Source organism: Arachis hypogaea, chromosome 6 (genome assembly GCF_003086295.3).
Source record: "Arachis hypogaea cultivar Tifrunner chromosome 6, arahy.Tifrunner.gnm2.J5K5, whole genome shotgun sequence".
Taxonomy (NCBI): Eukaryota; Viridiplantae; Streptophyta; class Magnoliopsida; order Fabales; family Fabaceae; genus Arachis; species Arachis hypogaea.
Window position 1 is genome coordinate 80,814,421 of NC_092041.1, and position 16,507 is coordinate 80,830,927.

The 16,507-nt window shown below is 38.6% G+C and overlaps 1 non-coding gene across 1 annotated transcript; it reads left to right on the forward strand.

Annotated features, from left to right (window-relative positions):
• The first annotated feature begins 11,391 nt into the window (after positions 1 to 11,391).
• Positions 11,392 to 11,499, forward strand: LOC112699939 (small nucleolar RNA R71). The gene has a single exon (XR_003152870.1). It is a non-coding gene; the product is annotated as a small nucleolar RNA R71 (small nucleolar RNA).
• The last annotated feature ends 5,008 nt before the right edge of the window (positions 11,500 to 16,507 follow it).

Sequence of the window (16,507 nt, forward strand, 5' to 3'; positions counted from 1 at the left end):
CATCTTTGATGCACCGCAGACGGTGCAAACCCTTAAGTATGGGGAGGTCGTCACCAATCATCAATCTTGGGTAACATACTCTAATCCCAAATACTTTCACCTTTTATCTTTCTTAGTTGTATATATTTTAGAGCTTTGATTGCATGATTCTTGTTATTGCATTTCTTTCCATATATATAATAAGCTTAGTTAATTTAATGAAATTTTCCAAGAAAACTTTCCATTATATAGGGCATTAACATCCAAATTGATTTGAGTTGGTATTTGTTTTATTGAAACTTGCTTGAAAATTATTGTGGAACATGTTTTTGAGTTAAGAACACATAAGCATGTGAGTTTTGAGCCTCATTGTGTGGTTGCACCATATAACCACTATTTTCATTCTTGTGTGTGTTGTTCTCTTTTTATGATTGCAATCTTTGATTTGTTTGGTTCTTTATGTCCATTATTTGATGTATATACGCATTTATATGATTGAGGCTATCATTTCATATAGCTCACTTACCCAAATAGCCTACCTTTTATCTGCCATTGTTAATTAACTTTGAGCCTGTTTTAATTCCCTTGTGTTCTTAATTTAGCACATCATTAACCCTAAGTGAAAAATAATAAATGTCCTTTATTTGGATATTTGATTAGCTTAGGATAGTGAGAGTGTGTATCATCTAAGTGTGGGAAAGTTTGAAAACTTTGGTTGAGGTAAAAGTGGATTTTTGTACCTTTGTTGAGAAGTTTGGAAATTAGGTACGTGCTGATGCATTAAATACTTAAAACATATGTATTGACACTCTTGTATATATTTTAGTTTGAAAAAAACATAGAAAAAGAAAGCAATAAAAGGGGACAAAGTGCCCAAAGTTTGAAAAAAATAAAAGAACAATGCACATGAGTTGTGATTAAAAAGAGAATGCATGAGTGTGTAAGAAAAGTAAGTAATGGGTAGTTAGGTTTGCATTTGAATTGTGTAGGTTGTTATGTAGGTTAGGTGAAAGCATAAGTTAGTCAAAGATTCAAATTTCAAGCTCCCTTGACCATATGCTAAAAAACCCCATTTTTAGGGTTTATCTTGTGTTGAATTTAGAGGGATTTTATCACGTTTTCCCACATTTATTCAATGAAATAGCATGGTTTTGTAATTATCCTTTAATTGTGCTTAAGAGTGAAAACATGCATTTTGGGTCTTAAAATAGCTAAATTTAATTCACCTTGATTCCATTAGATACCTTGATATGTTTGTTAAGTGATTTTAGGTTTAGAAGGCAAAGATTGGATTGAGGGAACAAAGAAAAAGCATGTAAAAATGGAGAACTCATGAAGAAATGGAGGAATCGCAAAGCTGTCAATCATGACCTCTTCGCACTTAATCAATCATACCTTGAGCTACAGAGATCCAAATGAGACGGTTTCAGTTCCGTTGGAAAGATAACATCTGGGACTTCAAAATGATATAAAATTTGCCATAGTTTCCTTGCATTTAGATGATGCGCACACGTGGCCTATGCATGCACGTCGCAGGATCAGCGTGACTCACTAAAGGTAACTCGTGGCCAGCGATTTTTGAAGCATTTTGGGCCCAATCAAACCCATTTCTGATACTATTGAACCCAAGGATTCAGAGGGGATGAATCAAGGAGTGTTAGTTTGAGTTTTCACCATGTTTTAGGTTATGTTTCTAGAGAGACAAGCTCTCTCTTCTCTCTAGAATTAGGTTAGGGTTCTTAGGATTAATTTTTCTTAGATCTAGCTTTTAATTCTTGCTTTGATTTAGTATCTTTTACCATTTCTTGTTCCTACATCTTTTCTCTCTTAGCTTTATTTGTTATTTCCTTTATTTTGTTTTTCTCATGTTCATGCACTCTTGTTCCCTTTGATTTCAATTAATGCACTTTATGTTTGATGTTCTTATTGTTTAATTGCTTTATTATTGTTATTTCCTTCCATTTGGTAGTGTTAGATTTTATATTTTTTGTCATTTTATTATGCTTTTCTTTTATGCCTTCCAAGTATTTGATAAAATCTTTGGTTGGATCTTAGAGTAGATTTTTCTCCTCTTGGCTTGGGTTGAGTAATTATAGACTCTTGAGTTATCAAACTCTCTTGTTGATTGATAATTAGAAGTTGCTAATTGACTTGAATGCCACTAAAGCTAGTCTTTCTTATAATTTTGACTAAGACATGTGGACAAGAGCCAATTTCATCCACTTGACTTTCCTTCATAGTTAGAGGTTAACTAAGTGGGAGCAATGGACAATTCTTGTCACAATTGATGATGATAATGAGGATAGGAATTCTAGTTCTCATTCTTTGCCAAGAGCTTTTTATCATTTGAGTTTCATTTACCCTCTTGTCATTTATTTTTCTTGTCACTTATTCAAAACCCCAAAACATACAACCCACAACCAATAATTGAGCACACTTCCCTACAATTCCTTGAAAGACGACCCGAGATTTAAATACTTCAGTTTATTTTTATTGGGTTTTGTACTTGTGACAAACAAATTTTTGATTAAGGAATTGTTTGTTGGTTTAGAACTATACTTACAACGAGAATTCAGTTGTGAAATTCTTTACCGATAGACAATTTTCGTTCATCATATGCATCCTTACCTTTACCCTAGCCCCATTACAACCATGAAAAGTCCTCATGATACCTGTATGCATACATTAAATAATTGTTGATTGTTATATGAAAAAGAAATCTTAGAAAGCATGATTAGAAGATAATTGAGTGAATCAACCCTAAACACTTGATCAATTAGAGTGTATACACATCCGGTGAGGGGGTTCGATTGCTCAAATTCTATGTTTTCACCTATTGTTATTGCTTATCTTGCAAGTTGTAAATTTTTGTTAATAACTCTAATCAATTACGGATTTAACTTGACTTGGTTAAGATTACTTTAGCCCTTATGTTATATATGTCTTCTTGGAATTTGATTTATTTTAACTAAGTAGTTGCATTCATTTAGATAAATTGCATATAGGTAGTTTTCTTGCATTGAATAAATATAATACTCCTTATTTCTTTCTTGAGTATAGCATGAGGACATGCTATTGTTTAAGTGTGGGGATGTGACGAATCCACATTTCATGGTATTTATTTACTCTAATTGGGTGGATTTTATGAACTTTTCCTACATTTATTCAATGAAATAGCTTGGTTTTGTAAACTTTTCATGAATTGTGCTCAAAAGTGAAAACATGCTTTTTAGGCCCTTAATTAATAAATTTTATTTACTAATTCCATTTGATATCTTGATGTGTTTGTTGACTGATTTCAGGCTTGTAAGGCAAAGATTGGATTGAAGGAATGAAGAAAAAAGCATGTGAAAGTGGAGAAATCATGAAAAAATGAAGTTTGGAGCATTTCAGCAGTGTGCGCACGCACAAGTATGCGTGCGTACGCACAAGTGAGGGTCAGCAAGTGTGCGCGCACACAACCTTATGTGCGCACGCACAGGTGGAAACTTCAGAAAGTGTGCGTACGCACACATCTGTGCATACGCACAGGACCCAGAACATGACCTCATTAATGCAATTTGCTGGCTGGGAATTTTGGGCCCCCAAAACCCAATCCAATTCAATTATGAAGCTATTTCAACCCTAATCCAAGAAGAGGCAAGGGGGAGCATTTGGTTTTATGTTTTGTTATGTTGTAGGTCTTTCTAGAGAGAGTAGCTCCCCCTTCTCTCTAGAATTTAGGTTTTCTTAATTAATTTCTCTTTAATTTCAGTTGCTAATTCTTGTTTTAATGTAGTTTCCTTTATGTTTTCATGCTCTTTTGTCTTGATCTTCTTCATTTCTCTTGTTATTTCCTTTATTTTGTCACTTTTATGTTATGAACACTCTTGTTGAATTTAATTTCATTTAATGAAAATTTATGTTTCCATGTTATTATTTCTTTCTTTAGTTGTTATTATTAATTTCTTGCATTTGGTAATTTTAGATTTTATTATTATTGCATTTTAATATGCTTTTATTTTCATGTACACCAAGTGTTTGATAAAAATGCTTGGCTTAATTTTAGCTTAGTTTTCTTTACTCTTGGCTTGGAATTGAGACTTTGGTGATCATTGAGTAATTGATGTCCATTATTGCTTGATATATTAGAGTAGTTAGTTGATTTGGTTTCCTCTAACACTAAGTCTCCCATTAATAGAGTTGACTAGGACTTGAGGATTGAAATCAACTATGCCTATTTGACTTATCCTTGATGTAGGGTTAACTAAGTTGGATTAACTCTTCATAATCATCATGTGTTTGTGGTCAATGGCTTGGATAGATAACCTTAGCTCTCAATCCTTGCCAGGAGGTTTTCTTGCATTTGAATTTCCATTCCTTTTGGTTAATTACCTTGCATTTAATTGCTTTGATATTAATTTCTTGCATGTTCGTTTAATTTCTTGCTATTTACATTTCTTGTTTCTTATCACCAAACCCCATTTTCCTCCCATAGCCAAGGATTGATCACATTAATTGCAACTTCTAGGAAAGACAACCCGAAATTTAAAATTTCTGGTTATTTGGTTTGAATTGTGACATCTTTTGATTTAAAATTTGATTGTTGGCGAATTGTCGGGTTGGGACTATACTTGCAACGCCAATCTTATTTTGAGAAAATTCATAACTCACTCTAGGCCATCATCACCCATATCTTATTTGTTCTTCCATCAATCTTTTCTGATCTTCTCTCATTTCATGGAGGATGGTGGCATGCTCCTTGTGCTCCAGTCTCAGCTGATCCACGGTTGAACTCAGCTCCTCCTATTGAGGTATTTAGTTGATCCCAACAGTCTTAGGGAGGAAAATTCATCCCTTGAGGTATCTCAGATATTTCTGGTGGAGGCGGCTGCATAGGTTCTTACTATGGTTCATGTGCAGGCTCTCTCACATGCTCCATCTTCCTCTTTGTCATGGGCTTGTCCAACTCTATGAGGGTATCTCCAGCTATGCCAATTCCAACTGAATTGCATAGGCGATATATGAGGTGTAGGATTGCTAACCTCGCTTAGGTGGAGGTCTTTTCAGCTACCTTGTACAATTCTTGAGGTATCACCTCATGTACTTCCACCTCATTCCCAAGCATAAAACAATGAATCATTATCGCTCAATCAATGGTAACCTCAGATTGGTTACTTGTGGGGATGATGGAGCATTGGATCAACTCCAACCATCTTCGGGACATAGGCTTGAGGTCAAGCTTACCCAATTGGTAGGGCTTGCCTTGTGCATCCCTCCTCCACTATGCTCCTTCCACAAGATGTCCGCAAGGAGTTGATCCAATCTATGGTCAGAGTTAACCCTTCTTGTGTAAGAGTGTGGATCACCTAGCATTTGTGGCAATTGTAGCGCCACTCTCACACTTTTTGGGCTAAAATCCAAGAGTTATTATCTCACCATGGTGTGCCAGTTTTTAGGTTTTGGGTTCACGCTCGTGTCATGATTTTTTGTGACCCAAGCATTGGTGAAAAATTCTTGCACCATTTGTGTTCTGGTCTCTGAAACAGGATTGGTTAGAATTTCCCAATCCCTTCTCCATATTTCTTGTTGGATCTCCAGATACTCCCCTTTTTTGTGCATGAAGGGGACCTCGGGAATCACCTTTTTGTGCCTTACCACATCATAGAAGTGATCATGGTGTACCTTGGTGAGGAATCTCCATGATTTCCAAGGTTTGGAAGTGGAAGCGCGGGCTTTTCCCTTCCTTTTTCTTGAGGCTTCACCGGCCTTTGGTGCCATACTTAGGAATGGATGGCAAAAGGAGCTTTTCTAATACCAAACTTAAGATGTTTGCTCATTCTCAAACAAATATGAACAAAAAAAAGAATAGAAGAAAGAAGGAAAAGATGGAGATAGAGGGGGAAGAAGGCTTCAGCCAAGTGAGGAAATATGTAAGAAGAGTGTGTAAAGTGTATAGGGTAAGAGGGAAAGAGTGTTTGCGAGGTGTGTGTATGAAGGGTTGTGATGAGCGGATATTTTATACGCTTTTTGGGGGTAATTTCATGTAGATTTTAGTATGTTTTAATCAGTTTTTAATAAAATATTATTAGTTTTAGGCAAAAATCATATTTCTAGACTTTACTATGAGTTTGTGTGTTTTTCTGTGATTTCAGGTATTTTCTGGCTGAAATTGAGGGAGTTGAGCAAAAATCTGAGTTAGACTGAAAAAGGACTGCTGATGCTGTTGGATCCTGACCTCCCTGCACTCGGAATGGATTTTTTGGAGCTACAGGAGTCCAATTGACACGCTCTCAACGGCGTTGGAAAGTAGACATCCAGGGCTTTCCAGAAATATATAATAGTTTATACTTTGCGCGAAGATAGATGACGTAACTTGGTGTTGAACGCCAAGTACATGCTGTTGTCTGAAGTTAAACGCCAGAAACACGTCATGATCCGGAGTTGAACGCCCAAAACACGTTATAACTTGGAGTTCAACTCCAAGAAAAGTCTCAGCTCGTGGATAGCTTTAGTCTCAGCCCCAGCACACACCAAGTGGGCCCCAGAAGTGGATTTCTGCACCAATTATCTTAGTTTACTCATATTCTATAAACCTAGGTTACTAGTTTACTATTTAAACAACTTTTAGAGACTTATCTTGTACCTCATGACATTTTCAGATCTGAATTACATACTCTTTGACAGCATGAGTCTCTAAACTCCATTGTTGGGGGTGAGGAGCTCAGCAGCGTTGGTGCGCGAAATTGTGATCACTACAACTTCGCACAACTAACCAGCAAGTGCACTGGGTCGTCCAAGTAATACCTTACGTGAGTAAGGGTCGATCCCACAGAGATTGTTGGTATGAAGCAATGTATGGTCACCTTGTAAATCTTAGTCAGGCAGACTCAAATGGGTATAGTGATATACGAATAAAGCATAAAGATGAAGATAGAGATACTTATGTAATTCATTGGTAGGAACTTCAGATAAGCGCATGAAGATGCCTTCCCTTCCGTCTCTCTGCTTTCCTACTGTCTTCACCCAATCCTTCTTATTCCTTTCCATGGCAAGCTTATGTAGGGTTTCACCGTTGTCAATGGCTACCTCCCATCCTCTCAGTGAAAACGATTGCATATGCTCTGTCATAGCACGCGGAATTCAGCTGTCGGTTCTCGGTCAGGCCGGAATAATATCCATCGATACTTTTGCGTCTGTCACTAACGCCCCGCCTGCTAGGAGTTTGAAGCACGTCACAGTCATTCAATCATTGAATCCTACTCAGAATACCACAGACAAGGTTTAAACCTTCCGGATTCTCTTGAATGCTGCCATCAGTTCTCGCCTATACCACGAAGACTCTGATCTCACGAAATGGTTGGCTCGTTTGTCAGGCGAGCACTCGGTTGTCAGGCGATCAACCATGCATCGTGCAATCAGGAATCCAAGAGATATTCACTAGAGCCTTGGTTGCTTGTAGAACAAAAGTGGTTGTCAGTCACCTTGTTCATAAGTGAGAATGATGATGAGTGTCACAGATCATCACATTCATCAAGTTGAAGAACAAGTGATATCTTAGAACAAGAACAAGCGGAATTGAATGGAAGAACAATAGTAATTGCATTAATACTCGAGGTACAGCAGAGCTCCACACCTTAATCTATGGTGTGTAGAGGCTCCACCGTTGAAAATACATAAGCATAAGGTCTAGGCATGGCCGAATGGCCAGCCTCCCAATGATCTAAGAACTAGATGTCCAAAGATGAAAATACAATAGCAAAAGGTCCTATTTATAAGAAACTAGTAGCCTAGGGTGTACAGAGATGAGTAAATGACATAAAAATCCACTTCCGGGCCCACTTGGTGTGTGCTTGGGCTGAGCAATGAAGCAATTTCGTGTAGAGACTCTTCTTGGAGTTAAACGCCAGCTTTTATGCCAGTTTGGGCGTTTAACTCCCATTTAGGTGCCAGTTCCGGTGTTTAACGCTGGAATTTCAGAGGGTGACTTTGAACGCCGGTTTGGGCCATCAAATCTTGGGCAAAGTATGAACTATCATATATTGCTGGAAAGCCCAGGATGTCTACTTTCCAACGCCGTTGAGAGCGCGCCAATTGGGCTTCTGTAGCTCCAGAAAATCCACTTCGAGTGCAGGGAGGTCAGAATCCAACAGCATCTGCAGTCCTTTTCAGTCTCTGAATCAGATTTTTGCTCAGGTCCCTCAATTTCAGCCAGAAAATACCTGAAATCACAGAAAAACACACAAACTCATAGTAAAGTCCAGAAAAGTGAATTTTAACTAAAAACTAATAAAAATATACTAAGAACTCAACTAAAACTACCAAAAAATAGTTTTCATTTAAGAGAGGTGATGGATTCATAGGACATTCATAACTTTAAGGCATAGACACTAAGACACTAATGATCATAAGACACAAACATAGACAAACATAAGCATGAAAATTTCGAAAAACAGGAAAAATAAAGAACAAGGAGATTAAAGAACGGGTCCACCTTAGTGATGGCGGCTTGTTCTTCCTCTTGAAGGTCTTATGGAGTGCTTGAGCTCCTCAATGTCTCTTCCTTGTCTTTGTTGCTCCTCTCTCATGATTCTTTGATCTTCTCTAATTTCATGGAGGAGGATGGAGTGTTCTTGGTGCTCCACCCTTAGTTGTCCCATGTTGGAACTCAGTTCTCCTAGGGAGGTGTTGATCTGCTCCCAATAGTTTGTGGAGGAAAGTGCATCCCTTGAGGTATCTTAGGGATTTCATGATGAGTGGGATCTCTTGTTTGCTCCATCCTTTTCCTAGTGATGGGCTTGAGGTCATGCCTTCTCAGTTGAACCGGCTTCCTTCTTGAATCTCTCTTTCATTGAACGCCCTCTTCATAAATGTCTATGAGGACTTGGTCCAACCTTTGATCAAAGTTGACCCTTTTTGAGTTTGAAAGGGGCCTCATGGATCACCTTCTTCATGGCCACAACTTCATAGAAGTGGTCTTGATGCACCCTTGAGATGAATCTTTCCATCTCCCATGAGTCGGATGTGGAAGCTTTTGCCTTCCCTTTCCTCTTTCTAGAGGTTTCTCCGGCCTTGGATGCCATAAATGGTTATGGAAAAACAAAAAGCAATGCTTTTACCACACCAAACTTAAAAGGTTTGCTCGTCCTCGAGCAAAAGAAGAAAGAAGAGAGTAGAAGAAGAAGGAATGAGGAAGAAGGGAATGGCTTTGTGTTTCGGCCATTATGGGTGGGTTTGGGTGGGAAAGTGGTTTGAATTTGAATGGTGAGGTAGGTGTGGTTTTATAAAGGATGGAGGTGAGTGGTGAATGGTGAAGAAGAAGAGAGGGTGGTGGGGTTGGTGGGGATCCTGTGGGGTCCACAGATCCTTAGGTGTCAAGGAAAAGTCATCCCTGCACCAAATGGCATTCAAAAACACGTTTTGAGCCAATTCTGGCGTTAAACGCCGGGCTGGTGCCCATTTCTGGCGTTTAACGCCAGGTTCTTGCCCTTTCTTGGCGTTTAACGCCAGTCTGGTGCCCCTTTCTGGCGTTAAACGCCCAGAATGGTGCCAGACTGGGCGTTAAACGCCCAACTGCTAGCCTCACTGGCGTTTAAACGCCAGTGAGTTCTTCCTCCAGGGTGTGCTGTTTTTCTTCCTGTTTTTCATTTTGTTTTTGCTTTTTTCAATTGATTTTGTGACTTCTCATGATCATCAACCTACAAAATAAAATAAAATAACAAAGGAAAATATATAAAATATAACATTGGGTTGCCTCCCAACAAGAGCTTCTTTAATGTCAGTAGCTTGACAGAGGGCTCTCATGGAGCCTCACAGATACTCAGAGCAATGTTGGAACCTCCCAACACCAAACTTAGAGTTTGACTGTGGGGGCTCTGTTTGGCTCTGCTTTGAGAGAAGCTCTTCATGCTTCCTCTCCATGATGACAGAGGGATATCCTTGGGCCTTAAACACCAAGGATTCATCATTCACTTGAATGATCAACTCTCTTCTATCAACATCAATCACAGCCCTTGCTGTGGTTAGGAAGGGTCTGCCAAGGATGATGGATTCATCCATGCACTTCCCAGTCTCTAGGACTATGAAATCAGTAGGGATGTAATGGTTTTCAATTTTGACCAGAACATTCTCTACAAGTCCATAGGCTTGTTTTCTTGAGTTGTCTGCCATCTCTAGTGAGATTTTTGCAGCTTGCTCCTCAAAGATCCCTAGCTTCTCCATTACAGAGAGGGGCATGAGGTTTACACTTGACCCTAAGTCACACAAGGCCTTCTTGAAGGTCATGGTGCCTATGGTACAAGGTATTGAAAACTTCCCAGGATCCTGTCTCTTTTGAGGCAGTTTCTGCCTAGACAAGTCATCCAGTTCTTTGGTGAGCAAAAGGGGTTCATCCTCCCAAGTCTCATTTCCAAACAACTTGTCATTTAGTTTCATGATTGCTCCAAGGTATTTAGCAACTTGCTCTTTAGTGACATACTCATCCTCTTCAGAGGAAGAATACTCATCAGAGCTCATGAATGGCAGAAGTAAGTCCAATGGGATCTCTATGGTCTCATTTTGAGCCTCAGACTCCCATGGTTCCTCATTGGGGAACTCATTGGAAGCCAGTGGACGCCCAGTGAGGCCTTCCTCAGTGGCGTTCACTGCCTCTTCTTCCTCCCAAAATTCGGCCATATTGATGGCCTTGCACTCTCCTTTTGGATTTTCTTCTGTATTGCTTGGGAGAGTACTAGGAGGGAGTTCAGTAATTTTCTTGCTCAGCTGACCCACTTGTCCTTCCAAATTTCTAATGGAGGACCTTGTTTCAGTCATGAAACTTTGAGTGGTTTTGATCAGATCAGAGACCATTGTTGCTAAGTCAGAGGTATTCTGCTTAGAACTCTCTGTCTGTTGCTGAGAAGATGATGGAAAAGGCTTGCTATTGCTAAACCTGTTTCTTCCACCATTATTGTTATTGAAACCTTGTTGAGGTCTCTGTTGATCCTTCCATGAAAGATTTGGATGATTCCTCCATGAAGGGTTGTAAGGGTTTCCATAGGGTTCTCCTATGTAGTTCACCTCTTCTATTGAAGGATTCTCAGGATCATAAGCTTCTTCCTCAGATGAAGCTTCCTTAGTACTGCTTGGTGCATTTTGCATTCCAGACAGACTTTGAGAAATCATATTGACTTGTTGAGTCAATATTTTGTTCTGAGCCAATATGGCATTCAGAGTGTCAATCTCAAGAACTCCTTTCTTCTGACTAGTTCCATTGTTCACAGGATTTCTTTCAGAAGTGTACATGAATTGGTTATTTGCAACCATTTCAATCAGTTCTTGAGCTTCTGCAGGCGTCTTCTTCAGATGAAGAGATCCCCCAGCAGAGCTATCCAAAGATATCTTGGATAGTTCAGAGAGACCATCATAGAAAATACCTATGATGCTCCATTCAGAAAGCATATCAGTGGGACACTTTCTGATTAATTGTTTGTATCTTTCCCAAGCTTCATAGAGGGATTCTCCATCCTTCTGTCTGAAGGTTTGGACTTCCACTCTAAGCTTACTCAATTTTTGAGGTGGAAAGAACTTTGCCAAGAAGGCATTGACTAGCTTTTCCCAAGAGTCCAGGCTTTTTTTTAGGTTGAGAATCCAACCATGTCCTAGCTCTGTCTCTTACAGCAAAAAGGGAATAGCATAAGTCTGTAGACCTCAGGGTCTACCCCATTAGTCTTGACAGTGTCACAGATTTGCAAGAATTCAGCTAAAAACTGATGAGGATCTTCCAATGGAAGTCCATGAAACTTGCAATTCTGTTGTATTAGAGAAACTAATTGAGGCTTAAGCTCAAAGTTGTTTGCTCTAATGGCAGGGATAGAGATGCTTCTCCCATAGAAGTCGGGAGTAGGTGCAGTAAAGTCACCCAACACCTTCCTTGCATTGTTGGCATTGTTGTTGTTTTCGGCTGCCATGTGTTCTTCTTTTTTTTGAAGACTTCGGTCAGGTCCTCTAAAGAGAGTTGTGCTTTGGCTTCTCTTAGCTTTCTCTTCAAGGTCCTTTCAGGTTCAGGATCAGCCTCAACAAGAATGCCTTTGTCTTTGCTCCTGCTCATAAGAAAGAGAAGAGACAAGAAAATGTGGAATCTTCTATGTCACAGTATAGGGATTCCTTTAAGTGTCAGAGGAAAAGAAGAGTAGAAGACAGAAGTAGAAAATTCGAACTTATCAGAAAAAGATGGAGTTCGAATTTTGCATTAAGGGATAGTGTTAGTTCATAAATAGAAGGATGTGAGAAGAAGGGTAGTGATTTTCGAAAATTAAGTAGAAGATTTTGAAAACATTTTTGAAAAACATTACTTAATTTTCGAAAATGAAAGTGGGAAAGAAATAAAATGATTTTTTGAAAAAGATTTTGAAATTAGAAATCAAAAAGATTTGATTGAAAACTATTTTGAAAAAGATGTGGTTGAGAAGATATGATTGATTTTAAAAAAGATGTGATTGAGAAGATATGATTTGAAAAATATTTTAAAAAGATTTGATTTTGAAAATTAAAAACTTGACTAACAAGAAAAGATATGATTCAAACATTAAACCTTTCTCAACAGAAAAGGCAACATACTTGAAATGTTGAATCAAATCATTAATTGATAGTTAGTATCTTCAAAAATGGAAAGAAATTGATTTTGAAAAAGATTTGATTGAAAAATTGATTTGAAAAAGATTTGATTTTGAAAAGATTTTGAAAACTAAAAAAAAAAAATTTGATTTGAAAACAAAATCTTCCCCCTTTAGCCATCCTGGCATTAAACGCCCAGAATGGTGCACATTCTGGCGTTTAACGCCCAAACTACTACCCTTTTGGGCGTTAAACGCCCAGCCAGGCACCCTGGCTGGCGTTTAAACGCCAATCTGTCTTCTTCACTGGGCATTTTTGAATGCCCAGCTTTTTCTGTGTGATTCCTCTGCAGTATGTTCTGAATCTTCAATTCTCTGTATTATTGACTTGAAAAGACACAAATTAAAAATATTTTTGGATTTTTAATAATAAGGAATAATCAAAATGCAACTAAAATCAAATAATAATGCATGCAAGACACCAAACTTAGCAGTTTGTATACCATTGACACTAATAAAATGAGAATGCATATAACAAAACACTCAAGTCAATAGAATTCAAAGATCAAAACAAGGAAATCATCAAGAACAACTTGAAGATTAATGAGGACACATGCATGAATGCAATAAGAACAGAAACATGCAATTGATACTAAACTTAAGATAAGACTCTAGACTCAAACAAGAAATATTTTTGGATTTTATGATTTTATAATTTTTTTTTTGGATTTTTCGAAAATTATGTAGAAAAAGAAAATAAAGGTATCAAAATTCTTAATGAGAATTCCAGGAATCATGCAATGTTAGTCTAAAGCTTTAGTCTAAAAGAATTAGACATGGCCGGCCAAGCTTCAGCAGGACATTGCATTCAAGAGCTAAATTGATGAGAATCAATCAGCTTTGGTGATGATAAGAACATCACCTTGAAACACTAGAATTCATTCTTAAGAACTCTAAAGAAAAATACCTAATCTAAGCAACAAGATGAACCGTCAGTTGTCCATACACAAACAATCCCTGGCAATAACGCCAAAAACTTGGTGTTGTTGCCGGATCTTGGCACTGATGTTACCAAAAGCTTGCTCAAAACTAGAACAATCCCCGGCAACGGCGCCAAAAATTTGGTGCGCGAAATTGTGATCACTACAACTTCGCACAACTAACCAGCAAGTGCACTGGGTCGTCCAAGTAATACCTTACGTGAGTAAGGGTCGATCCCACGGAGATTGTTGGTATGAAGCAAGCTATAGTCACCTTGTAAATCTTAGTCAGGCAGACTCAAATGGGTATAGTGATATACGAATAAAGCATAAAGATGAAGATAGAGATACTTATGTAATTCATTGGTAGGAACTTCAGATAAGCGCATGAAGATGCCTTCCCTTCCGTCTCTCTGCTTTCCTACTGTCTTCACCCAATCCTTCTTATTCCTTTCCATGGCAAGCTTATGTAGGGTTTCACCGTTGTCAATGGCTACCTCCCATCCTCTCAGTGAAAACGATTGCATATGCTCTGTCACAGCACGCGAAATTCAGCTGTCGGTTCTCGGTCAGGCCGGAATAATATCCATCGATACTTTTGCGTCTGTCACTAACGCCCCGCCTGCTAGGAGTTTGAAGCACGTCACAGTCATTCAATCATTGAATCCTACTCAGAATACCACAGACAAGGTTTAGACCTTCCGGATTCTCTTGAATGCTGCCATCAGTTCTCGCCTATACCACGAAGACTCTGATCTCACGGAATGGTTGGCTCGTTTGTCAGGCGAGCACTCGGTTGTCAGGCGATCAACCATGCATCGTGCAATCAGGAATCCAAGAGATATTCACTAGAGCCTTGGTTGCTTGTAGAACAAAAGTGGTTGTCAGTCACCTTGTTCATAAGTGAGAATGATGATGAGTGTCACGGATCATCACATTCATCAAGTTGAAGAACAAGTGATATCTTAGAACAAGAACAAGCGGAATTGAATGGAAGAACAATAGTAATTGCATTAATACTCGAGGTACAGCAGAGCTCCACACCTTAATCTATGGTGTGTAGAGGCTCCACCGTTGAAAATACATAAGCATAAGGTCTAGGCATGGCCGAATGGCCAGCCTCCCAATGATCTAAGAACTAGATGTCCAAAGATGAAAATACAATAGCAAAAGGTCCTATTTATAAGAAACTAGTAGCCTAGGGTGTACAGAGATGAGTAAATGACATAAAAATCCACTTCCGGGCCCACTTGGTGTGTGCTTGGGCTGAGCAATGAAGCAATTTCGTGTAGAGACTCTTCTTGGAGTTAAACGCCAGCTTTTATGCCAGTTTGGGCGTTTAACTCCCATTTAGGTGCCAGTTCCGGCGTTTAACGCTGGAATTTCAGAGGGTGACTTTGAACGCCGGTTTGGGCCATCAAATCTTGGGCAAAGTATAAAGTATCATATATTGCTGGAAAGCCCAGGATGTCTACTTTCCAACGCCGTTGAGAGCGCGCCGATTGGGCTTCTGTAGCTCCAGAAAATCCACTTCGAGTGCAGGGAGGTCAGAATCCAACAGCATCTGCAGTCCTTTTCAGTCTCTGAATCAGATTTTTGCTCAGGTCCCTCAATTTCAGCCAGAAAATACCTGAAATCATAGAAAAACACACAAACTCATAGTAAAGTCCAGAAAAGTGAATTTTAACTAAAAACTAATAAAAATATACTAAGAACTCAACTAAAACTACCAAAAACATACTAAAAACAATGCCAAAAAGTGTATAAATTATCCGCTCATCAAGCGTCTCGATGAATTAATGCAATTGTGTCTATTTCTCCATTCAAACGTGTGTGTTCCTATCTAAGATGTTCATTCGCGCTTAATTATGAAGAAGGTGATGATCCGTGACACTCATCACCTTCCTCAATCCATGAACGTGTGTCTGACAACTACCTCCGTTCTATATCAGATTGAATGAGCGTCTCTTAGATTCCTTAATCAGAATCTTCGTGGTATAAGCTAGATTGATGGCGGCATTCATGAGAATCCGGAAAGTCTAAACCTTGTCCGTGGTATTCCGAGTAGGATTCCGGGATTGAATGACTGTGACGAGCTTCAAACTCCTTAAGGCTGGGCGTTAGTGACAGACGCAAAAGAATCATTGGATTCTATTCCGACCTGATTGAGGACCGACAGATGATTAGCCGTGCTGTGACAGAGCATTTGGACCATTTTCACTGAGAGGATGGGAAGTAGCCATTGACAACGGTGACACCCTACATACAGCTTGCCATGGAGGGAACTTGCACTTTTCCATGGATGGAATATTACATTACAGGAATAAATCAGACAAAGCATCTCCAAGACTCCAACATATTCTCCATTACTGCACAACAAGTGACTATTTCACACTCTTTTATTTTTCTAATAATTCCAACTGATAATTTTAATTAATATCCTGACTAAGAATAATAAAATAAACATAGCTTGATTCAAACCAATAATCTCCGTGGGATCGACCCTTACTCATGTAAGGTATTACTTGGACGACCCAGTGCACTTGCTGGTTAGTTGTACGGATTACAAATTCGTGCACCAAGTTTTTGGCGCCGTTGCCAGGGATTGTTCGAGTTTGAACAACTAAAGGTTTATTTTATTTCTTAGATTAGGAATAATTTATTTGTATTGTTATTGAGTCGTTAAATCCTGATAGGATAGTTTCTTTTCAAAAATTTCTTTTCAAAAACATTATCTTTCTTAATTAATTGTTAATTTTTTTCGTGAGTTTAGTGTCTTGTTCTAAGTTTGGTGCTAATTGCATATTTTATATTTTTCTTTAAATTTTCGAACTTGTGTTCTTTGTTCTTCATTGATCTTCAAGTTGTTCTTGTTTATTTTGCTTGTTTGATCTTGAGTTTTTCTTGTTTTGTGTCTTTTCTTATTTTTCTTGTGCTTTTTCAAAACATTAACTTTCAAAAATTATACTTTGATCC